Source organism: Stenella coeruleoalba (assembly GCF_951394435.1).
Source record: "Stenella coeruleoalba genome assembly, contig: scaffold_172, whole genome shotgun sequence".
Taxonomy (NCBI): domain Eukaryota; kingdom Metazoa; phylum Chordata; class Mammalia; order Artiodactyla; family Delphinidae; genus Stenella; species Stenella coeruleoalba.
In genome coordinates, this window is record NW_027646391.1 from 338,270 (window position 1) to 364,436 (window position 26,167).

Below are 26,167 nucleotides of genomic sequence, written 5' to 3' on the forward strand. Positions count from 1 at the left end.
ATGATTCTAACTGAAATAAGTCACACAGAAAAAGAAACATCATAAGATATCAGTAATACACGGAATGGAAACTTGGCTACACAGGAACGGAATTACAGAACAGAACAGGGTCTCAAATTTAGAAAACCAACTTATGCTTGCTTAAGGGTAAAGGTGAGTTGGGGTGCTGCATAAAACCAGAGATTGAAATGAGCACAGATAAAGTTCCTTAAGTCAAATATGGAATAGACAAGAGCTACTCCTTGCTCAACGAAATGGACTCAACACCGCATATTAAATGCCTAAGAATGTACCTGAGTAGTAAGTATCGTAAAACCTATGGATTGCTATGTCTCCAAGAGAATCAAGCATGTGTACAGGGGCATAAACGCAGCAGTGATAGGATTGGAGAGGTTCGGTGAGCAAATGAAGACCCTTTGAAGTCATATTGCATGGTACCCATTACACGGGTCTCAATTCTCCAAGTTTAAGGTATTCTTCCTTCAGCTAAAACATGCATGTGGAACCCAAGTATGATCAACCATGTGAACGGGAGACGTGTTCAAATATGTCTCAGTTTTTGTACCCTGGTACTCGGGTGCAACATTCCAGACGCTTTACTAACACTCTCCCGACTTGGAGAGTCAGTCCCTTTAACCTCCTGTTTGGCCCAGTTTGCAATTTCTGCGGAAGATGAACAGGAATAGCGAGAACCAATGAGAGGCTAGCTGGAGGTGGCTGGACGGGCAAATTTAACTCTCATTTCCCACCAGGAAGAGGAATTAACCAAAGGCTCAGCGTGCCGTGCCGGAACCAGATTAGGGCCTGAAGCCATACTGCGGTGTTGCGGCCAGCTCAAAAGAAAGCGAGTTGAAGAAAGGAGCTCAGGGGCACTGTAATTCACAAACCTGCAGAGTTATAAATGACAGCTATCGTCCAAAAATAGACTGAAGTAAGTCTGCCAAGAGGACTTGAAAGCGGGGCAGAATTGCAGGAAACTGATTTCAGGAGGGAGACTGGAATTGCATTGAAAGCATAGGAAAAGAGGCAGAACGTCCACAATGATGCACTTGGCCAAAAAGGGCGTATGCGTTTTTTCCTGAATATATTCAGGAAAAAACGCATACGCCCTTTTAGGCCAACCAAGCAAGCTTGCAAAGGAAATGTGCACTACAATGAAGTCTCACTTCCCCCCCGGTTAAAAGGGCCATCTGAAAAAAGTGTAAAATCCAGAAAGGCAGGACAGGCCATGGAGAACTGGGAGCCTTGTTATGCTGATGGGCGGGAAGTAAATTGCCAACAGACACTCCCGAGAAGTGTATGGTGTTTCCTGAAACATCTAAAAAACAAAGCAACAGAGCCTAGGGCACTGCCACTTATGGTCCTATAGCTTAGGGAAATTAAAATAAAAAATCCACAGCCACCCCAAAGTTTGGGACGCCTCTGTTTACAAGAACCTCGTTTACAGTACAAGTTCAACATCGCAGAAAGTGAAAAATGGATAAAGAAGTTGTGGTATTTACTTACAAAGCAATATCACTCAGCAATGAAATGTATGTCATCAGGCCCTTAGCAGCACAATGAGTGGATTCAGGTATGATGATTCTAACTGAAATAAGTCACAACGAAAAAGAAACATCATAAGATATCAGTAATACACGGAATGTAAACTTGGCTACAGAGGAACTGAATTACAGAACAGAACAGGGTCTCAAATTTAGAAAACCAACTTATGCTTGCTTAAGGGGAAAGGTGAGTTGGGGTGCTGCATAAAACCAGAGATTGAAATGAGCACAGATAAATTTCCTTAAGCCAAATATGGAATAGACAAGAGCTACTCCTTGCTCAACGAAATGGACTCAACACCACATATTAAACGCCTAAGAATGTACCTGACTAGTAAGTATCTTAAAACCTATGGATTGCTATGTCTCCAAAAGAGAATCAAGCATGTGTACAGGGGCATAAACGCAGCAGTGATAGGATTGGAGAGGTTCGGTGAGCAAATGAAGACCCTTTGAAGTCATATTGCATGGTACCCATTCCACGGGTTTCAACTACCCAGGTTTAAGGTATTCTTCCTTCAGCTAAAACATGCATGTGGAACCTAGAGTATGATCAACCATGTGATCGGGAGATGTGTTCAAATATGTCTCAGTTTTCGTACCCTGGTACTCGGGTGCAACATTCCAGACGCTTTACTAACACTCTCCCCACTTGGAGAGTCAGTCCCTTTAACCTCCTTTTGGCCCAGCTTGCAATTTCTGCGGAAGATGAAGACGAATAGCGAGAACCAATGAGAGACTACCTGGAGTTGTCTGGACGCAGAAATTTAACTCTCATTTCCCACCAGGAAGAGGAGTTAACCAAAGGCTCAGCATGCCGTGCCGGAACCAGATTAGGGCCTGAAGCCATCCTGCGGTGTTGCAGCCAGGTTACAAGAAAGCGAGTTGAAGAAAGGAGCTCAGGGGCACTGTAATTCACAAACCTGCAGAGTTATAAATGACAGCTATCGTCCAAAAATATACTGAAGTAAGGCTGCCAAGAGGACTTGAAAGCGGGGCAGAATTGCAGGAAACCGATTTCAGGAGGTAGACTGGAATTGCATTGAAAGCATAGGAAAAGAGGCAGAACGTCCACAATGATGCACTTGGCCAAAAAGCGCATATGCGTTTTTTCCTGAATATATTCAGGAAAAAACGCATACGCCCTTTTTGGCCAACCAAGCAAACTTACAAAGGAAATCTGCACTACAATGAAGTCTCACTTACCCCCGGTCAAAAGGGCCATCTGAAAAAAGTGTAAAATCCAGAAAGGCAGGACAGGCCATGGAGAACTGGGAGCCTTGTTATGCTGATGGGCGGGATGTAAATTGCCAACAGACACTCGGGAGAAGTGTATGGTGTTTCCTGAAACATCTAAAAAACAAAGCAACAGAGCCTAGGGCACTTCCACTTATGGTCCTATAACTTAGGGAAATTAAAATCAAAAAGACACAGCCACCCCAAAGTTTGGGACGCCTCTGTTTACAAGAACCTCGTTTATGGTACAAGTTCAATATCACAGAAAGCGAAAAATGGATAAAGAATTTGTGGTACTTACGTACAATGCAATATCACTCAGCAATGAAAGTTATGTCATCAGCCCCGTAGCAGCAAAATGAGTGGAGTCAGGTACGATGATTCTAAGTGAAATAAGTCCCACAGAAAAAGAAACATCATAAGATATCATTACTACACGGAATGTAAACTTGGCTACACAGGAACTGAATTACAAAACAGAACAGGGTCTCAAATTTAGAAAACCAACTTATGCTTGCTTAAGGGGAAAGGTGAGTTGGGGTGCTGCATAAAACCAGAGATTGAAATTAGCACAGATACCATTCCATAAGCCAAATATGTAATAGACAGAGCTACTCCTTGCTCAACGAAGTGGACTCAACACCCCATATTAAACGCCTAAGAATATACCTGACTAGTAAGAATCTTAAAACCTATGGATTTATGTCTCCAAAAGAGAATCAAGCATGTGTAAAGCGGCATAAACGCAGCAGTGATAGGATTGGTGAGTTTCGGTGAACAAATGCAGACCCTTTGAAGTCATATTGCATGGTACCCATTCCATGGGACTCTACTCTCCAGGTTTAAGGGATTCTTCCTTCAGCTAAAACATGCATGTGGAACCCAGAGTATGATCAACCATGTGATCGGGAGACGTGTTCAAATATGTCTCGGTTTTCGTACCCTGGTACTCGGGTACAACATTCCAGACGCTTTACTAACACTCTCCCCACTTGGAGAGTCAGTGCCTTTAACCTCCTGTTTGGCCCAGTTTGCAATTTCTGCGGAAGATGAACAGGAATAGGGAGAACCAATGAGAGACTAGCTGGAGGTGTCTGGATGGGCAAATTTAACTCTCATTTCCCACCAGGAAGAGGAATTTACCAAAGGCAAAGCGTGCCATGCCAGAACCACCCTAGGGCCTGAAGCAATCCAGCGGTGTTGCCGCCAGCTCACAAGAAAGCGAGTTGAAGAAAGGAGCTCAGGGTCACTGTCATTAACAAACCTGCAGAGTTATAAATGACAGCTATCGTCCAAAAAGATATTGAAGTAAGGCTGCCAAGAGGACTTGAAAGCGGGGCAGAATTGCAGGAAACCGATTTCAGGAGGTAGACTGGAATTGCATGTAAAGCATAGGAAAAGAGGCAGAACGTCCACAATGATGCACTTGGCCAAAAAGGGTGTATGCGTTTTTTCCTGAATATATTCAGGAAAAAACGCATACGCCCTTTTTGGCCAACCAAGCAAGCTTGCAACGGAAATCTGCACTACAAAGAAGTCTCAGTGCCCCCCGGTCAAAAGGGCCATCTGAAAAAAGTGTAAAATCCAGAAAGGCAGGACAGGCCATGGAGAAATGGGAGCCTTGTTATGCTGATAGGCGGGATGTAAATTGCCAACAGCCACTCGGGAGAAGTGTATGGTGTTTCCTGAAACATCTAAAAAACAAAGCAACAGAGCCTAGGGCACTTCCACTTATGGTCCTATAGCTTAGGAAAATTAAAATCAAAAAGACACAGCCACCCCAAAGTTTGGGACAGCACAGTTTACAAGAACCTCGTTTATGGTACAAGTTCAATATCACAGAAAGCGAAAAATGGATAAAGAATTTGTGGTACTTACGTACAATGCAATATCACTCAGCAATGAAATCTATGTCATCAGCCCCGTAGCAGCAAAATGAGTGGATTCAGGTACGATGATTCTAAGTGAAATAAGTCCCACAGAAAAAGAAACATCATAAGATATCATTACTACACGGAATGTAAACTTGGCTACACAGGAACTGAATTACAAAACAGAACAGGGTCTCAAATGTAGAAAACCAACTTATGCTTGCTTAAGGGGAAAGGTGAGTTGGGGTGCTGCATAAAACCAGAGATTGAAATTAGCACAGATACCATTCCATAAGCCAAATATGTAATAGACAGAGCTACTCCTTGCTCAACGAAGTGGACTCAACACCCCATATTAAACGCCTAAGAATATACCTGACTAGTAAGAATCTTAAAAGCTATGGATTGATATGTCTCCGAAAGAGAATCAAGCGTGTGTACACCGGCATAAACGCAGCAGTGATAGGATTGGTGAGGTTCGGTGAACAAATGCAGACCCTTTGAAGTCATATTGCATGGTACCCATTCCATGGGTCTCAACTCTCCAGGTTTAAGGGATCCCTCCTTCAGCTAAAACATGCATGTGGAACCCAGAGTATGATCCACCGTGTGATCGGGAAACGTGTTCAAATGTGTCTCAGTTTTCGTCCCCTGGTACTCGGGTGCAACATTCCAGACGCTTTATTAACACTCTCCCCACTTGGAGAGTCAGTGCCTTTAACCTCCTGTTTGGCCCAGTTTGCAATTTCTGCGGAAGATGAACAGGAATAGCGAGAACCAATGAGAGACTAGCTGGAGGTGTCTGGACGGGCAAATTTAACTCTCATTTCCCACCAGGAAGAGGAAATAACCAAAGGCTCAGCGTGCCGTGCCGGAACCACCCTAGGGCCTGAAGCAATGCAGCGGTGTTGCGGTCAGCTCACAAGAAAGCGAGTTGAAGAAAGGAGCTCAGGGGCACTGTAATTCACAAACATGCAGAGTTATAAATGACAGCTATCGTCCAAAAAGATTTGAAGTAAGGCTGCCAAGAGGACTTGAAAGCGGGGCAGAATTGCAGGAAACCGATTTCAGGAGGTAGACTGGAATTGCATGTAAAGCATAGGAAAAGAGGCAGAACGTCCACAATGATGCACTTGGCCAAAAAGGGCGTATACGTTTTTTCCTGAATATATTCAGGAAAAAACGCATACGCCCTTTTTGAACAAGCAAGCAAGCTTGCAAAGGAAATCTGCACTACAATGAAGTCTCACTGCCCCCCGGTCAAAAGGGCCATCTGAAAACAGTGTAAAATCCAGAAAGAAAGGACAGGCCATAGAGAACTCGGAGCCTTGTTATGGTGTTGTGTGGGATGTCAATTGCCAACAGCCACTCTGGAGAAGTGTATGGTGTTTCCTGAAACATCTAAAAAAGAAAGCAACAGAGCCTAGGGCACTTCCACTTATGGTCCTATAGCTTAGGGAAATTAAAATCAAAAAGACACAGCCACCCCAAAGTTTGGGACAGCACAGTTTACAAGAACCTCTTTTATGCTACAAGTTCAATATCACAGAAAGCGAAAAATGGATAAAGAATTTGTGGTACTTACGTACAATGCAATATCACTCAGCAATGAAATCTATGTCATCAGCCCCATAGCAGCAAAATGAGTGGATTCAGGTACGATGATTCTAAGTGAAATAAGTCCCACAGAAAAAGAAACATCATAAGATATCACTACTACACGGAATGTAAACTTGGCTACACAGGAACTGAATTACAAAACAGAACAGGGTCTCAAATGTAGAAAACCAACTTATGCTTGCTTAAGGGGAAAGGTGAGTTGGGGTGCTGCATAAAACCAGAGATTGAAATGAGCACAGAAACCGTTCCATAAGCCAAATATGTAATAGACAAGAGCTACTCCTTGCTCAACGAAGTGGACTCAACACCCCATATGAAACGCCTAAGAAAATACCTAACTAGTAAGAATCTTAAAACCTATGGATTGATATGTCTCCGAAAGAGAATCAAGCGTGTGTACACCGGCATAAACGCAGCAGTGATAGGATTGGTGAGGTTCGGTGAGCAAATGCAGACCCTTTGAAGTCATATTGCATGGTACCCATTCCATGGGTCTCAACTCTCCAGGTTTCAGGGATTCCTCCTTCAGCTAAAACATGCATGTGGAACCCAGAGTATGATCAACCGTGTGAACGGGAGACGTGTTCAAATATGTCTCAGTTTTCCTCCCCTGGTACTCGGGTGCATCATTCCAGACGCTTTATTAACACTCTCCCCACTTGGAGAGTCAGTGCCTTTAACCTCCTGTTTGGCCCAGTTTGCAATTTCTGCGGAAGATGAACAGGAATAGCGAGAACCAATGAGAGACTAGCTGGAGGTGTCTGGACGGGCAAATTTAACTCTCATTTCCCACCAGGAAGAGGAATTAACCAAAAGCTCAGCATGCCGTGCCGGAACCACACTAGGGCCTGAAGCAATGCAGCGGTGTTGCGGTCAGCTCACAAGAAAGCGAGTTGAAGAAAGGAGCTCAGGGGCACTGTAATTCACAAACCTGCAGAGTTATAAATGACAGCTATCGTCCAAAAAGATATTGAAGTAAGGCTGCCAAGAGGACTTGAAAGCGGGGCAGAATTGCAGGAAACCGATTTCAGGAGGTAGACTGGAATTGCATGTAAAGCATAGGAAAAGAGGCAGAACGTCCACAATGATGCACTTGGCCAAAAAGGGCGTATGCGTTTTTTCCTTAATATATTCAGGAAAAAACGCATACGTCCTTTTTGAACAAGCAAGCAAGCTTGCAAAGGAAATCTGCACTACAATGAAGTCTCACTGCCCCCCGGTCAAAAGGGCCATCTGAAAACAGTGTAAAATCCAGAAAGAAAGGACAGGCCATAGAGAACTGGGAGCCTTGTTATGCTGATGTGCGGGATGTCAATTGCCAACAGCCACTCTGGAGAAGTGTATGGTGTTTCCTGAAACATCTAAAAAACAAAGCAACAGAGCCTAGGGCACTTCCACTTATGGTCCTATAGCTTAGGGAAATTAAAATAAAAAAGTCACAGCCACCCCAAAGTTTGGGACAGCACAGTTTACAAGAACCTCTTTTATGCTACAAGTTCAATATCACAGAAAGCGAAAAATGGATAAAGAATTTGTGGTACTTACGAACAATGCAATATCACTCAACAATGAAATCTATGTCATCAGCCCCGTAGCAGCAAAATGAGTGGATTCAGGTACAATGATTCTAAGTTAAATAAGTCACACAGAAAAAGAAACATCATAAGATATCACTACTACACGGAATGTAAACTTGGGTACACAGGAACTGAACTGCAAAACAGAACAGGGTCTCAAATGTAGAAAATCAACTTATGCTTTCTTAAGGGGAAAGGTGAGTTGGGGTGCTGCATAAAACCAGAGATTGAAATTAGCACAGATACCGTTCCATAAGCCAAATATGTAATAGACAAGAGCTACTCCTTGCTCAACGAAGTGGACTCAACACCCCATATTAAACGCCTAAGAATATACCTGACTAGTAAGAATCTTAAAACGTATGGATTTATATATCTCCGAAAGAGAATCAAGTGCCTGTACAACGGCATAAGCGCAGCAGTGATAGGATTGGTGAGGTTCGGTGAGCAAATGCAGACCCTTTGAAGTCATATTGCATGGTACCCATTCCATGGGTCTCAACTCTCCAGGTTTAAGGGATTCTTACTTCAGCTAAAACATGCATGTGGAACCCAGAGTATGATCCACCGTGTGATCGGGAAACGTGTTCAAATGTATCTCAGTTTCCGTCCCCTGGTACTCGAGTGCAACATTCCCGAAGCTTTAGTAACACTCTCCCCACTTGGAGAGTCAGTGCCTTTAACCTCCTGTTTGGCCCAGTTTGCAATTTCTGCGGAAGATGAACAGGAATAGGGAGAACCAATGAGAGAGTATCTGGAGGTGTCTGGATGGGCACATTTAACTCTCATTTCCCACCAGGAAGAGGAATTAACCAAAGGCTCAGCGTGCTGTGCCGGAACCACACTAGGGCCTGAAGCAATCCTGCGGTTTTGCGGCCAGCTCACAAGAAAGCAAGTTGAAGAAAGGAGCTCAGAGGCACTGTAATTCACAAACCTGCAGAGTTATAAATGACAGCTATCATCCAAAAATATACTGAAGTAAGGCTGCCAAGAGGACTTGAAAGCGGGGCAGAATTGCAGGAAACCGATTTCAGGAGGTGGACAGGAATTGCATTTAAAGCATAGGAAAAGAGGCAGAACGTCCACAATGGTGCACTTGGCCAAAAAGGGCATATGCGTTTTTTCCAAGGCCCTCATAACCGAGGGGAGGAGACTCATAGCAGGCTCCAACTACCACCAGAGGGCTCATGTCGCCAAGGCAACGTGAGCAAGCGAGGCAGGAGTTACCTCACAGCAGAGGTCCCACCTCACAGAAGGGTGAGGAACCCAGCCAACATCAGACTCTCACCAGAGGGCCCACATCACCAAGGCAATGGGAACCAGGCAGGAGTGTCCTCACACCAGTGGGGCCACATCATCGATAGGTGAGGAACTCAGCACATGTGGCCTAAAACCAGAGGGCCCACATGAACAAGGGGCTCAGAGTCAGGAAGGCAGGAGTAGCCTCACAACACTGGGCCCATAGAATAAAAAAGTGAAGAATCCAGCAGTTGGAACCTCCCAGCAAGGGGCCCAGAGCACCAATGCTATGGGATCCAGGCCAGAGTGAACTCACATCACAGGGCCCATGTCATGAAACTGTAAGCAACCCAGCCGTTGGGACCTCAGAGCAGAAGGCCAACATCCCCATGGGGATGGGAACCTGACAGGAGTGTCCTGGCATCACTGGGGTCACATCAGAAAACGTTGGGAGCCCAGCAGTTAGGGCCCAATGACAGAGGGCCCTCATCACTGAGGGGAGGACACTCCCAGCAGGCTCCAACTGACACCAGAGGGCCAACGTCACCAAGGCGAGGAGTGCCAACCATGAAGGAATGACCTCACAGGAGACGGCCCACCACACAGAAGGGTGAGGAACCCAGCCAGTATCAGACTCTCACCAGAGGGCTCACATCTTTAAAGGGATGGGAACCAGGCAGGAGTGTCCTCACACCAGTGGGTCCACATGATCGAAAGTTGAGGAACCCAGCACATGTGGCCCCAAACCAGCGGACATACATCACAAAGTGGCTGGGAGTGAGGCAGGCAGGAGGAGCCTCAAAACAGAGGGACCACAGAATAAAAAGTTGAGGAATCCAGCAGTTGGAACGTCCCAGCAGGTGGCCCAGAGCACTGACCATATAGGTTCCAGGCCAGAGTGAGCTCACATCAGACGGCCCACATCATGAAACTGTCAGCAACCCAGACGATGGGACCACAGAGCAGAAGGCCCACATCCCCATGGGGATGGGAACCTGACAGGAGTGCCCTGGCATCACTGGGCTCACATCAGAGAAGGTGGGGAGCCCAGCAGTTAGGGCCTGACGCTAGAGGGCACTCATCACCGAGGGGACGAGGATCCCAGCATGCTCTAACTGCCTCCAGAGAGCCGACATCACCAAGTCGAGGTGTGCCAGCCATGCAGGAGTGACCTCACAGCAGAGGGTCCACCTCACAGAAGGATGAGGAACCCTGCCAGGATCAGACTCTCACCAGAGGGCTCACATCATTAAGGGGATGGGAACCAGGCAGGAGTGTCCTCACACCAGTGGGGCCACATCATCAAAAGTTGAGGAACCCAGCACATGTGGCCTCAAACAATTGGACACTCAGTTCCAAGGGGCTGGGAGTGAGGCAGGCAGGAGGAACCTCACAACAGAGGGCCCAAAGAATAAATAAGTTGAGGAATCCAGCAGTTGGAGCCTCCCAGCAGGCGACCAAGAGCACAGAGGCTATGGGATCCAGGCCGAAGTGAACTAACACCAGAGACCCCACATCATGAAAGTGAGCAACCCAGCCGTGGGGACCACAGAGCAGAAGGCCCACATCCCCATGGGGATGGGAACCTTGCAGGAGTGTCCTCGCACCACTGGGCGCACAACCGAAAATGTGGGGAGCCTAGCAGTTAGGGCCTGTCGCCAGAGGGCCCTCATCTCCGAGGGGAGGATGCTGTCAGCAGGCTCCAATTGCCACCAGAGGGCCGACGTTGCCAAGGCGAGGTGTGCCAGCCAGGCAGGAGTGACCTCACAGCAGAGGGCCCACCTCACAGAAGGGTGAGGAACCCAGCCAGGATCAGACTCTAACCACAGGGCCCACATCACCATGGGGATGGGAACCTGGCAGGAGTGTCCTCGCACCACAGGGCGCACATCAGAAAATGTGGGGAGCCCAGCAGTTAGGCCTGACGCCAGAGGGCCCTCATCGCAGAAGGTAGGAGGCTCCCAGCAGGCTCCAACTGCCACCAGAGGGCCCACGTCTCCAAGGCGACCTGTGCCAGCCAGGCAGGAGTGACCACACAGAAGAGGGCCCACCTCACAGAAGGGTGAGGAACCCAGCCAGGATCAGACTCTCACCAGAGGGCCCACATCACCAAGGGGATGGGAACCAGGCAGGAGTGTCCCCACACCAGTGGGACAACATCATCGAAAGGTGAGGAACGCAGCACATGTGGCCTCAAACCAGAGGATACACATCACCAAGGGGCTGGGAGTGAGGCAGGCAGGAGGAGCCTCACAACAGAGGGCCCAAAGAATAAATTAGGTGAGGAATCCAGCAGTTGGAACCTCCCAGCCGGCAGCCCAGAGCACCGGCAATAGGGATCCTGGATGGAGTGAACTCACAGCAGAGGGCCCACATCATGGAACTGTGAGCAAGCCAGCCATTTTGACCTCAGAGCAGAAGGCGCACATCCCCATGGGGATGGGAACCTGGCAGGAGTGTCCTCGCTCACTTGGCGCACATCAGAAAATGTGGGGAGCCCAGCAGTTACGGCCTGACGCAAGAGGGCCCTCATCACCGAGGGGAGGAGGCTACCAGCAGGCTCCAACTGCCACCAGAGTGCCCACGTCGCCAAGGTGACATGTGCCAGACAGGCAGGAGTGACCTCACAGCAGAGGGCCCACCTCACAGAAGGTTCAGGAACCCAGCCAGGATCAGACTCTCACCAGAGGGCCCACATCACCAAGGTGATGGGAACCAGGCAGGAGTGTCCTCACAAGAGTGGGGCCACATCATCGAAAGGTGAGGAACCCAGCACATGTGGCCTCAAACCAGAGGACACACATCACCAAGGGGATGGGAGTGAGGCAGGCAGGAGGAGCCTAAAAACAGAGGGCCCAAAGAATAAGAAATGTGAGGAATCCAGCAGTTGGAACCTCCCAGCAGGCGGCCGAGAGCACAGAAGCTATGGGATCCAGGCAGGAGTGAACTCACACCAGAGAGCCCACATCATGAAACTGTGAGCAACCCAGGTGTTGGGACCTCAGAGCAGAAGGCCCACATCCCCATGGGGATGGGAAACTGACAGGAGTGTCCTGGCATCACTGGGCTCCCATCAGAAAACGTGGGAAGCCCAGCAGTTAGGGCCTGATGCCAGAGGGCCATCATCACCGAGGGGAGGAGATTCTTAGCACACACCAACGGCCACCACACGGCTGACGTCGCCAAGGCAATGGGTGCCAACCAGGAAGGATTGACCTCACAGCTAGGGCCTACCTCACAGAAGGGTGAGGAACACAGCCAGGATAAGACTCTCACCAGGGGGTCCACATAACCAAGTGGATGGGAACCAGACAGGAGTGTCCTCACACCAGTGGGGCCACATCATCAAAAGGTGAGGAACCCAGCAAAGGTGGCCACAATCCAGAGGACCCACATCACCAAGGGGCTGAGAGTGAGATAGGGGTCTGGACGGGCAATTTTAATCTGATTTCCCACCAGGAAGAGGATTTAACCAAAGGCTCAGCGTGCCGTGCCGGAACCAGATTAGGGCCTGAAGCAATCCTGCGGTTTTGCGGCCAGCTCACAAGAAAGCGAGTTGAAGAAAGGAGCTCAGGGGCACTGTAATTCACAAACCTGCAGAGTTATAAATGACAGCTATCGTCCAAAAATATACTGAAGTAAGGCTGCCAAGAGGACTTGAAAGCGGGGCAGAATTGCAGGAAACCGATTTCAGGAGGTAGACTGGAATTGCATCGAAAGCATAGGAAAAGAGGCAGAACGTCCACAATGATGCACTTGGCCAAAAAGGGCGTATGCGTTTTTTCCTGAATATATTCAGGAAAAAACGCATACGCACTTTTTGGCCAACCAAGCAAACTTGCAAAGGAAATCTGCACTACAATGAAGTCTCACTTCCCCCCGGTCAAAAGGGACATCTGAAAAAAGTGTAAAATCCAGAAAGGCAGGACAGACCATGGAGAACTGGGAGCCTTATTATGCTGATGGGCGGGATGTAAATTGCCAACAGACACTCGGGAGAAGTGTATTGTGTTTCCTGAAACATCGAAAAAACAAAGCAACAGAGCCTAGGGCACTTCCACTTATGGTCCTATAGCTTAGGGAAATTAAAATCAAAAAGACACAGCCACCCCAAAGTTTGGGACGCCTCTGTTTACAAGAACCTCGTTTACCGTACAAGTTCAATATCACAGAAAGTGAAAAATGGATAAAGAACTTGTGGTACTTACGTACAATGCAGTATCACTCAGCAATGAAATCTATGTCATCAGGCCCGTAGCAGCATAATGAGTGGATTCAGGTACGATGATTCTAACTGAAATAAATCACACAGAAAAAGAAACATCATAAGATATCACTAATACACGGAATGTAAACTTGACTACACATGAACTGAATTACAGAACAGAACAGGGTCTCAAATTTAGAAAACCAACTTATGCTTGCTTAAGGGGAAAGGTGAGTTGGGGTGCTGCATAAAACCAGAGATTGAAATGAGCACAGATAAAGTTCCTTAAGCCAAATATGGAATAAACAAGAGCTACACCTTGCTCAACGAAATGGACTCAACACCCCATATTAAACGCCTAAGAATGTACCTGAATAGTAAGTAACTTAAAACCTATGGATTGCTATGTCTCCAAAAGAGAATCAAGCGTGTGTACAGGGGCATAAACGCAGCAGTGATAGGATTGGAGAGGTTCGGTGAGCAAATGAAGACCCTTTGAAGTCATATTGCATGGTACCCATTCCACGGGTCTCAACTCTCCAGACTTAAGGTATTCTTCCTTCAGCTAAAACATGCATGTGGAACCCAGAGTATGATCAACCGTGTGAACGGGAGACGTGTTCAAATATGTCTTAGTTTTCGTCCCCTGGTACTCGGGTGCAACATTCCAGACGCTTTACTAACACTCTCCCCACTTGGAGAGTCAGCGCCTTTAACCTCCTGTTTGGCCCAGGTTGCAATTTCTGCGGAAGATGAACAGGAATAGCGAGAACCAATGAGAGACTAGCTGGAGGTGTCTGGACGGGCAAATTTAACTCTCGTTTCCCACCAGGAAGAGGAAATAACCAAAGGCTCAGCGTGCCGTGCCGGAACCAGATTAGGGCCTGAAGCCATCCTGCGGTGTTGCGGCCAGCTCACAAGAAAGCGAGTTGAAGAAAGGAGCTCAGGGGCACTGTAATTCACAAAACTGTAGAGTTATAAATGACAGCTATCGTCCAAAAATATACTGAAGTAAGGCTGCCAAGAGGACTTGAAAGCGGGGCAGAATTGCAGGAAACCGATTTCAGGAGGTAGACTGGAATTGCATTGAAAGCATAGGAAAAGAGGCAGAACGTCCACAATGATGCGCTTGGCCAAAAAGGGCGTATGCGTTTTTTCCTGAATATATTCAGGAAAAAACGCATACGCCCTTCTTGGCCAACCAAGCAAGCTTGCAAAGGAAATCTGCACTACAATAAAGTCTCACATCCCCCCGGTCAAAAGGGCCATCTGAAAAAAGTGTAAAATCCAGAAAGGCAGGACAGGCCATGGAGAACTGGGAGCCTTGTTATGCTGATGGGCGGGATGTAAATTGCCAACAGACACTCCAGAGAAGTGTATGGTGTTTCCTGAAACATCTAAAAAACAAAGCAACAGAGCCTAGGGCACTTCCACTTATGGTCCTATAGCTTAGGGAAATTAAAATCAAAAAGACACAGCCACCCCAAAGTTTGGGATGGCTCCATTTACAAGAACCTCGTTTACGGTATAAGTTCAATATCGCAGAAAGTGAAAAATGGATAAAGAAGTTGTGGTACTTACGTACAATTCAGTATCACTCAGCAATGAAATCTATGTCATCAGGCCCGTAGCAGTATAATGAGTGGATTCAGGTACGATGATTCTAACTGAAATAAGTCACACAGAAAAAGAAACATCATAAGATATCATTAATACACGGAATGTAAACTTGGCTACACAGGAACTGAATTCCAAAACAGAACAGGGTCTCAAATTGAGAAAACCAACTTATGCTTGCTTAAGGGGAAAGGTGAGTTGGGGTGCTGCATAAAAGCAGAGATTGAAATGAGCACAGATAAAGTTCCTTAAGCCAAATATGGAATAGACAAGAGCTACTCCTTGCTCAACGAAATGGACTCAACACCCCATATTAAACGCCTAAGAATGTACCTGGCTAGTAAGTATCTTAAAACCTATGGATTGCTATGTCTCCAAAAGAGCATCAAGCATATGTACAGGGGCATAAACGCAGCAGTGATAGGATTGGAGAGGTTCGGTGAGCAAATGAAGACCCTTTGAAGTCATATTGCATGGTACCCATTACACGGGTCTCAACTCTCCAGGTTTAAGGTATTCTTCCTTCAGCTAAAACATGCATGTGGAACCCAGAGTATGATCAACCGTGTGAACGGGAGACGTGTTCAAATATGTCTCAGTTTTCGTCCCCTGGTACTCGGGTGCAACATTCCAGACGCTTAACTAACACTCTCCCGACTTGGAGAGTCAGCGCCTTTAACCTCCTGTTTGGCCCAGTTTGCAATTTCTGCGGAAGATGAACAGGAATAGCGAGAACCAATGAGAGACTAGCTGGAGGTGTCTGGACGGGCAATTTAACTCTCATTTCCCACCAGGAAGAGGAAATAACCAAAGGCTCAGCGTGCCGTGCCGGAACCAGATTAGGGCCTGAAGCCATCCTGCGGTGTTGCGGCCAGGTCACAAGAAAGCGAGTTGAAGAAAGGAGCTCAGGGGCACTGTAATTCACAAACCTGCAGAGTTATAAATGACAGCTATCGTCCAAAAATATACTGAAGTAAGGCTGCCAAGAGGACTTGAAAACGGGGCAGAATTGCAGGAAACCGATTTCAGGAGGTAGACTGGAATTACATTGAAATCATAGGAAAAGAGGCAGAACGTCCACAATGATGCACTTGGCCAAAAAGGGCGTATGCGTTTTTTCCTGAATATATTCAGGAAAAAACGCATACGCCCTTTTTGGCCAACCAAGCAAGCTTGCAAAGGAAATCTGCACTACAATGAAGTCTCACTTCCCCCCGGTCAAAAGGGCCATCTGAAAAAAGTGTAAAATCCAGAAAGGCAGGACAGGCCATGGAGAACTGGGAGCCTTGTTATGCTGATGGGCGGGATGTAAATTGCCAACAGACACTCGGGAGAAGTGTATGGTGTTTCCTGAAACATCTAAAAAACAAAGCAACACAGCCTAGGGCACTTGCACTTATGGTCCTATAGCTTAGGGAAATTAAAATCAAAAAGACACAGCCACCCCAAAGTTTGGGACGCCGCTGTTTACAAGAACCTCGTTTACCGTACAAGTTCAATATCACAGAAAGTGAAAAATGGATAAAGAACTTGTGGTACTTACGTACAATGCACTATCACTGAGCAATAAAATCTATGTCATCAGGCCTTTAGCAGCACAATGAGTGGATTCAGGTATGATGATTCTAACTGAAATAAGTCACACAGAAAAAGAAACATCATAAGATATCAGTAATACACGGAATGTAAACTTGGCTACACAGGAACTGAATTACAGAACAGAACAGGGTCTCAAATTTAGAAAACCAACTTATGCTTGCTTAAGGGGAAAGGTGAGTTGGGGTGCTGCATAAAACCAGAGATTGAAATGAGCACAGATAAAGTTCCTTAAGCCAAATATGGAATAGACAAGAGCTACTCCTTGCTCAACGAAATGGACTCAACACCCCATATTAAACGCCTAAGAATGTACCTGACTAGTAAGTATCTTAAAACCTATGGATTGCTATGTCTCCAAAAGAGAATCAACCGTGTGTACAGGGTCATAAACGCAGCAGTGATAGGATTGGAGAGGTTCGGTGAGCAAATGAAGACCCTTTGAAGTCATATTGCATGGTACCCATTACACGGGTCTCAACTCTCCAGGTTTAAGGTATTCTTCCTTCAGCTAAAACATGCATGTGCAACCCAGAGTATGATCAACCGTGTGAACGGGAGACGTGTTCAAATTTGTCTCAGTTTTCCTCCCCTGGTACTCGGGTGCAACATTCCAGACGCTTTACTAACACTCTCCCCACTTGGAGAGTCAGCGCCTTTAACCTCCTGTTTGGCCCAGTTTGCAATTTCTGCGGAAGATGAACAGGAATAGGGAGAACCAATGAGAGACTAGCTGGAGGTGTCTGGACGGGCAAATTTAACTCTCATTTCCCACCAGGAAGAGGAAATAACCAAAGGCTCAGCGTGCCGTGCCGGAACCAGATTAGGGCCTTAAGCCATCCTGCGGTGTTGCGGCCAGCGCACAAGAAAGCGAGTTGAAGAAAGGAGTTCAGGGGCACTGTAATTCACAAAACTGCTGAGATATAAATGACAGCTATCGTCCAAAAATATACTGAAGTAAGGCTGCCAAGAGGACTTGAAAGCGGGGCAGAATTGCAGGAAACCAATTTCAGGAGGTAGACTGGAATTGCATTGAAAGCATAGGAAAAGAGGCAGAACGTCCACAATGATGCACTTGGCCAAAAAGGGCGTATGCGTTTTTTCCTGAATATATTCAGGAAAAAACGCATACGCCCTTTTTGGCCAACCAAGCAAGCTTGCAATGGAAATCTGCACTACAATGAAGTCTCACATCCCACTGGTCAAAAGGGCCATCTGAAAAAAGTGTAAAATCCAGAAAGGCAGGACAGGCCATGGAGAACTGGGAGCCTTGTTATGCTGATGGGCAGGATGTAAATTGCCAACAGCCACTGGGGAGAAGTGTATGGTGTTTGCTGAAACATCTAAAAAACAAAGCAACAGAGCCTAGGGCACTTCCACTTATGGTCCTATAGCTTACGAAAATTAAAATCAAAAAGACACAGCCACCCCAAAGTTTGGGACGCCTCTGTTTACAAGTACCTCGTTTACAGTACAAGTTCAACATCGCAGAAAGTGAAAAATGGATAAAGAAGTTGTGGTATTTACTTACAAAGCAATATCACTCAGCAATGAAATCTATGTCATCAGGCTCTTAGCAGCACAATGAGTGGATTCAGGTATGATGATTCTAACTGAAATAAGTCACACAGAAAAAGAAACATCATAAGATATCAGTAATACACGGAATGTGAACTTGGCTACACAGGAACTGAATTACAGAACAGAACAGGGTCTCAAATTTAGAAAACGAACTTATGCTTGCTTAAGGGGAAAGGTGAGTTGGGGTGCTGCATAAAACCAGAGATTGAAATGAGCACAGATAAAGTTCCTTAAGCCAAATATGGAATAGACAAGAGCTACTCCTTGCTCAACGAAATGGACTCAACACCCCATATTAAACGCCAAAGAATGTACCTGACTAGTAAGTATCTTAAAACCTATGGATTGCTATGTCTCCGAAAGAGAATCAAGCATGTGTACAGGGGCATAAACGCAGCAGTGATAGGATTGGAGAGGTTCGGTGAGCAAATGAAGACCCTTTGAAGTCATATTGCATGGTAACCATTACACGGGTCTCAACTCTCCAGGTTTAAGGTATTCTTCCTTCAGCTAAAACATGCATGTGGAACCCAGAGTATGATCAACCGTGTGAACGGGAGACGTGTTCAAATATGTCTCAGTTTTCGTCCCCTGGTACTCGGGTGCAACATTCCAGACGCTTAACTAACACTCTCCCGACTTGGAGAGTCAGCGCCTTTAACCTCCTGTTTGGCCCAGTTTGCAATTTCTGCGGAAGATGAACAGGAATAGCGAGAACCAATGAGAGACTAGCTGGAGGTGTCTGGACGGGCAATTTAACTCTCATTTCCCACCAGGAAGAGGAAATAACCAAAGGCTCAGCATGCCGTGCCGGAACCAGATTAGGGCCTGAAGCCATCCTGCGGTGTTGCGGCCAGGTCACAAGAAAGCGAGTTGAAGAAAGGAGCTCAGGGGCACTGTAATTCACAAACCTGCAGAGTTATAAATGACAGCTATCGTCCAAAAATATACTGAAGTAAGGCTGCCAAGAGGACTTGAAAACGGGGCAGAATTGCAGGAAACCGATTTCAGGAGGTAGACTGGAATTACATTGAAATCATAGGAAAAGAGGCAGAACGTCCACAATGATGCACTTGGCCAAAAAGGGCGTATGCGTTTTTTCCTGAATATATTCAGGAAAAAACGCATACGCCCTTTTTGGCCAACCAAGCAAGCTTGCAAAGGAAATCTGCACTACAATGAAGTCTCACTTCCCCCCGGTCAAAAGGGCCATCTGAAAAAAGTGTAAAATCCAGAAAGGCAGGACAGGCCATGGAGAACTGGGAGCCTTGTTATGCTGATGGGCGGGATGTAAATTGCCAACAGACACTCGGGAGAAGTGTATGGTGTTTCCTGAAACATCTAAAAAACAAAGCAACACAGCCTAGGGCACTTGCACTTATGGTCCTATAGCTTAGGGAAATTAAAATCAAAAAGACACAGCCACCCCAAAGTTTGGGACGCCGCTGTTTACAAGAACCTCGTTTACCGTACAAGTTCAATATCACAGAAAGTGAAAAATGGATAAAGAACTTGTGGTACTTACGTACAATGCACTATCACTGAGCAATAAAATCTATGTCATCAGGCCTTTAGCAGCACAATGAGTGGATTCAGGTATGATGATTCTAACTGAAATAAGTCACACAGAAAAAGAAACATCATAAGATATCAGTAATACACGGAATGTAAACTTGGCTACACAGGAACTGAATTACAGAACAGAACAGGGTCTCAAATTTAAAAAACCAACTTATGCTTGCTTAAGGGGAAAGGTGAGTTGGGGTGCTGCATAAAACCAGAGATTGAAATGAGCACAGATAAAGTTCCTTAAGCCAAATATGGAATAGACAAGAGCTACTCCTTGCTCAACGAAATGGACTCAACACCCCATATTAAACGCCTAAGAATGTACCTGACTAGTAAGTATCTTAAAACCTATGGATTGCTATGTCTCCAAAAGAGAATCAACCGTGTGTACAGGGTCATAAACGCAGCAGTGATAGGATTGGAGAGGTTCGGTGAGCAAATGAAGACCCTTTGAAGTCATATTGCATGGTACCCATTACACGGGTCTCAACTCTCCAGGTTTAAGGTATTCTTCCTTCAGCTAAAACATGCATGTGCAACCCAGAGTATGATCAACCGTGTGAACGGGAGACGTGTTCAAATTTGTCTCAGTTTTCCTCCCCTGGTACTCGGGTGCAACATTCCAGACGCTTTACTAACACTCTCCCCACTTGGAGAGTCAGCGCCTTTAACCTCCTGTTTGGCCCAGTTTGCAATTTCTGCGGAAGATGAACAGGAATAGGGAGAACCAATGAGAGACTAGCTGGAGGTGTCTGGACGGGCAAATTTAACTCTCATTTCCCACCAGGAAGAGGAAATAACCAAAGGCTCAGCGTGCCGTGCCGGAACCAGATTAGGGCCTTAAGCCATCCTGCGGTGTTGCGGCCAGCGCACAAGAAAGCGAGTTGAAGAAAGGAGTTCAGGGGCACTGTAATTCACAAAACTGCTGAGATATAAATGACAGCTATCGTCCAAAAATATACTGAAGTAAGGCTGCCAAGAGGACTTGAAAGCGGGGCAGAATTGCAGGAAACCAATTTCAGGAGGTAGACTGGAATTGCATTGAAAGCATAGGAAAAGAGGCAGAACGTCCACAATGATGCACTTGGCCAAAAAGGGCGTATGCGTTTTTTCCTGAATATATTCAGGAAAAAACGCATACGCCCTTTTTGGCCAACCAAGCAAGCTTGCAATGGAAATCTGCACTACAATGAAGTCTCACATCCCACTGGTCAAAAGGGCCATCTGAAAAAAGTGTAAAATCCAGAAAGGCAGGACAGGCCATGGAGAACTGGGAGCCTTGTTATGCTGATGGGCAGGATGTAAATTGCCAACAGCCACTGGGGAGAAGTGTATGGTGTTTGCTGAAACATCTAAAAAACAAAGCAACAGAGCCTAGGGCACTTCCACTTATGGTCCTATAGCTTACGAAAATTAAAATCAAAAAGACACAGCCACCCCAAAGTTTGGGACGCCTCTGTTTACAAGTACCTCGTTTACAGTACAAGTTCAACATCGCAGAAAGTGAAAAATGGATAAAGAAGTTGTGGTATTTACTTACAAAGCAATATCACTCAGCAATGAAATCTATGTCATCAGGCTCTTAGCAGCACAATGAGTGGATTCAGGTATGATGATTCTAACTGAAATAAGTCACACAGAAAAAGAAACATCATAAGATATCAGTAATACACGGAATGTGAACTTGGCTACACAGGAACTGAATTACAGAACAGAACAGGGTCTCAAATTTAGAAAACGAACTTATGCTTGCTTAAGGGGAAAGGTGAGTTGGGGTGCTGCATAAAACCAGAGATTGAAATGAGCACAGATAAAGTTCCTTAAGCCAAATATGGAATAGACAAGAGCTACTCCTTGCTCAACGAAATGGACTCAACACCCCATATTAAACGCCAAAGAATGTACCTGACTAGTAAGTATCTTAAAACCTATGGATTGCTATGTCTCCGAAAGAGAATCAAGCATGTGTACAGGGGCATAAACGCAGCAGTGATAGGATTGGAGAGGTTCGGTGAGCAAATGAAGACCCTTTGAAGTCATATTGCATGGTAACCATTACACGGGTCTCAACTCTCCAGGTTTAAGGTATTCTTCTTTCAGCTAAAACATGCATGTGGAACCCAGAGTATGATCAACCGTGTGAACGGGAGACGTGTTCAAATATGTCTCAGTTTTCCTCCCCTGGTACTCGGGTGCAACATTCCAGACGCTTTACTAACACTCTCCCCACTTGGAGAGTCAGCGCCTTTAACCTCCTGTTTGGCCCACTTTGCAATTTCTGTGGAAGATGAACAGGAATAGGGAGAACCAATGAGAGACTAGCTGGAGGTGTCTGGACGGGCATATTTCACTCTCATTTCCCACCAGGAAGAGGAATTAACCAAAGGCTCAGCATGCCGTGCCAGAACCAGATTAGGGCCTGAAGCCATCCTGCGGTGTTGCGGCCAGCTCAAAAGAAAGCGAGTTGAAGAAAGGAGCTCAGGGGCACTGTAATTCACAAACCTGCAGAGTTATAAATGACAGCTATCGTCCAAAAATATACTGAAGTAAGACTGCCAAGAGGACTTGAAAGCGGGGCAGAATTGCAGGAAACCGATTTCAGGAGGTAGACTGGAATTGCATTGAAAGCATAGGAAAAGAGGCAGAAAGTCCACAATGATGCACTTGGCCAAAAAGGACGTATGCGTTTTTTCCTGAATATATTCAGGAAAAAACGCATACGCCCTTTTTGGCCAAAAGCAAACTTGCAAAGGAAATCTGCACTACAATGAAGTCTCAATTCCCCCCGGTCAAAAGGGCCATCTGAAAAAAGTGTAAAATCCAGAAAGGCAGGACAGGCCATGGAGAACTGGGAGCCTTGTTATGCTGATGGGCGGGATGTAAATTGCCAACAGACACTCGGGAGAAGTGTATGGTGTTTCCTGAAACATCTAAAAAACAAAGCAACAGAGCCTAGGGCACTTCCACTTATGGTCCTATAGCTTAGGGAAATTAAAATCAAAAAGACACAGCCACCCCAAAGTTTGGGACGCCTCTGTTTACAAGAACCTCGTTTACCGTACAAGTTCAATATCACAGAAAGTGAAAAATGGATAAAGAACTTGTGGTACTTACGTACAATGCAGTATCACTCAGCAATGAAATCTATGTCATCAGGCCCGTAGCAGCATAATGAGTGGGTTCAGGTACGATGATTCTAACTGAAATAAATCACACAGAAAAAGAAACATCATAAGATATCACTAATACACGGAATGTAAACTTGACTACACATGAACTGAATTACAGAACAGAACAGGGTCTCAAATTTAGAAAACCAACTTATGCTTGCTTAAGGGGAAAGGTGAGTTGGGGTGCTGCATAAAACCAGAGATTGAAATGAGCACAGATAAAGTTCCTTAAGCCAAATATGGAATAAACAAGAGCTACACCTTGCTCAACGAAATGGACTCAACACCCCATATTAAACGCCTAAGAATGTACCTGAATAGTAAGTAACTTAAAACCTATGGATTGCTATGTCTCCAAAAGAGAATCAAGCGTGTGTACAGGGGCATAAACGCAGCAGTGATAGGATTGGAGAGGTTCGGTGAGCAAATGAAGACCCTTTGAAGTCATATTGCATGGTACCCATTCCACGGGTCTCAACTCTCCAGACTTAAGGTATTCTTCCTTCAGCTAAAACATGCATGTGGAACCCAGAGTATGATCAACCGTGTGAACGGGAGACGTGTTCAAATATGTCTTAGTTTTCGTCCCCTGGTACTCGGGTGCAACATTCCAGACGCTTTACTAACACTCTCCCCACTTGGAGAGTCAGCGCCTTTAACCTCCTGTTTGGCCCAGGTTGCAATTTCTGCGGAAGATGAACAGGAATAGCGAGAACCAATGAGAGACTAGCTGGAGGTGTCTGGACGGGCAAATTTAACTCTCGTTTCCCACCAGGAAGAGGAAATAACCAAAGGCTCAGCGTGCCGTGCCGGAACCAGATTAGGGCCTGAAGCCATCCTGCGGTGTTGCGGCCAGCTCACAAGAAAGCGAGTTGAAGAAAGGAGCTCAGGGGCACTGTAATTCACAAAACTGTAGAGTTATAAATGACAGCTATCGTCCAAAAATATACTGAAGTAAGGCTGCCAAGAGGACTTGAAAGCGGGGCAGAATTGCAGGAAACCGATTTCAGGAGGTAGACTGGAATTGCATTGAAAGCATAGGAAAAGAGGCAGAACGTCCACAATGATGCGCTTGGCCAAAAAGGGCGAATGCGTTTTTTCCTGAATATATTCAGGAAAAAACGCATACGCCCTTCTTGGCCAACCAAGCAAGCTTGCAAAGGAAATCTGCACTACAATGAAGTCTCACATCCCCCCGGTCAAAAGGGCCATCTGAAAAAAGTGTAAAATCCAGAAAGGCAGGACAGGCCATGGAGAACTGGGAGCCTTGTTATGCTGATGGGCGGGATGTAAATTGCCAACAGACACTCCAGAGAAGTGTATGGTGTTTCCTGAAACATCTAAAAAACAAAGCAACAGAGCCTAGGGCACTTCCACTTATGGTCCTATAGCTTAGGGAAATTAAAATCAAAAAGACACAGCCACCCCAAAGTTTGGGATGGCTCCATTTACAAGAACCTCGTTTACGGTATAAGTTCAATATCGCAGAAAGTGAAAAATGGATAAAGAAGTTGTGGTACTTACGTACAATTCAGTATCACTCAGCAATGAAATCTATGTCATCAGGCCCGTAGCAGTATAATGAGTGGATTCAGGTACGATGATTCTAACTGAAATAAGTCACACAGAAAAAGAAACATCATAAGATATCATTAATACACGGAATGTAAACTTGGCTACACAGGAACTGAATTCCAAAACAGAACAGGGTCTCAAATTGAGAAAACCAACTTATGCTTGCTTAAGGGGAAAGGTGAGTTGGGGTGCTGCATAAAAGCAGAGATTGAAATGAGCACAGATAAAGTTCCTTAAGCCAAATATGGAATAGACAAGAGCTACTCCTTGCTCAACGAAATGGACTCAACACCCCATATTAAACGCCTAAGAATGTACCTGGCTAGTAAGTATCTTAAAACCTATGGATTGCTATGTCTCCAAAAGAGCATCAAGCATATGTACAGGGGCATAAACGCAGCAGTGATAGGATTGGAGAGGTTCGGTGAGCAAATGAAGACCCTTTGAAGTCATATTGCATGGTACCCATTACACGGGTCTCAACTCTCCAGGTTTAAGGTATTCTTCCTTCAGCTAAAACATGCATGTGGAACCCAGAGTATGATCAACCGTGTGAACGGGAGACGTGTTCAAATATGTCTCAGTTTTCGTCCCCTGGTACTCGGGTGCAACATTCCAGACGCTTAACTAACACTCTCCCGACTTGGAGAGTCAGCGCCTTTAACCTCCTGTTTGGCCCAGTTTGCAATTTCTGCGGAAGATGAACAGGAATAGCGAGAACCAATGAGAGACTAGCTGGAGGTGTCTGGACGGGCAATTTAACTCTCATTTCCCACCAGGAAGAGGAAATAACCAAAGGCTCAGCGTGCCGTGCCGGAACCAGATTAGGGCCTGAAGCCATCCTGCGGTGTTGCGGCCAGGTCACAAGAAAGCGAGTTGAAGAAAGGAGCTCAGGGGCACTGTAATTCACAAACCTGCAGAGTTATAAATGACAGCTATCGTCCAAAAATATACTGAAGTAAGGCTGCCAAGAGGACTTGAAAACGGGGCAGAATTGCAGGAAACCGATTTCAGGAGGTAGACTGGAATTACATTGAAATCATAGGAAAAGAGGCAGAACGTCCACAATGATGCACTTGGCCAAAAAGGGCGTATGCGTTTTTTCCTGAATATATTCAGGAAAAAACGCATACGCCCTTTTTGGCCAACCAAGCAAGCTTGCAAAGGAAATCTGCACTACAATGAAGTCTCACTTCCCCCCGGTCAAAAGGGCCATCTGAAAAAAGTGTAAAATCCAGAAAGGCAGGACAGGCCATGGAGAACTGGGAGCCTTGTTATGCTGATGGGCGGGATGTAAATTGCCAACAGACACTCGGGAGAAGTGTATGGTGTTTCCTGAAACATCTAAAAAACAAAGCAACACAGCCTAGGGCACTTGCACTTATGGTCCTATAGCTTAGGGAAATTAAAATCAAAAAGACACAGCCACCCCAAAGTTTGGGACGCCGCTGTTTACAAGAACCTCGTTTACCGTACAAGTTCAATATCACAGAAAGTGAAAAATGGATAAAGAACTTGTGGTACTTACGTACAATGCACTATCACTGAGCAATAAAATCTATGTCATCAGGCCTTTAGCAGCACAATGAGTGGATTCAGGTATGATGATTCTAACTGAAATAAGTCACACAGAAAAAGAAACATCATAAGATATCAGTAATACACGGAATGTAAACTTGGCTACACAGGAACTGAATTACAGAACAGAACAGGGTCTCAAATTTAGAAAACCAACTTATGCTTGCTTAAGGGGAAAGGTGAGTTG

At 45.8% G+C, this 26,167-nt stretch overlaps 1 long non-coding RNA gene across 2 annotated transcripts in view; it reads right to left on the bottom strand.

Moving 5' to 3' along the window:
• The window catches only part of LOC307181141, a 524,725-nt gene that overhangs the window by 161,591 nt on the left and 336,967 nt on the right, over positions 1–26,167 (bottom strand). Inside the window, exon 1 of one of the 2 annotated variants that reach the window (XR_013826001.1) lies at positions 15,841–15,940. The exons of the other annotated variant lie outside the window; for it this stretch is intronic. This is a non-coding gene — a long non-coding RNA (uncharacterized lncRNA). Of the gene's footprint in view, positions 1–15,840; positions 15,941–26,167 lie in introns of those variants that run through there. 2 annotated transcript variants of the gene reach the window in all.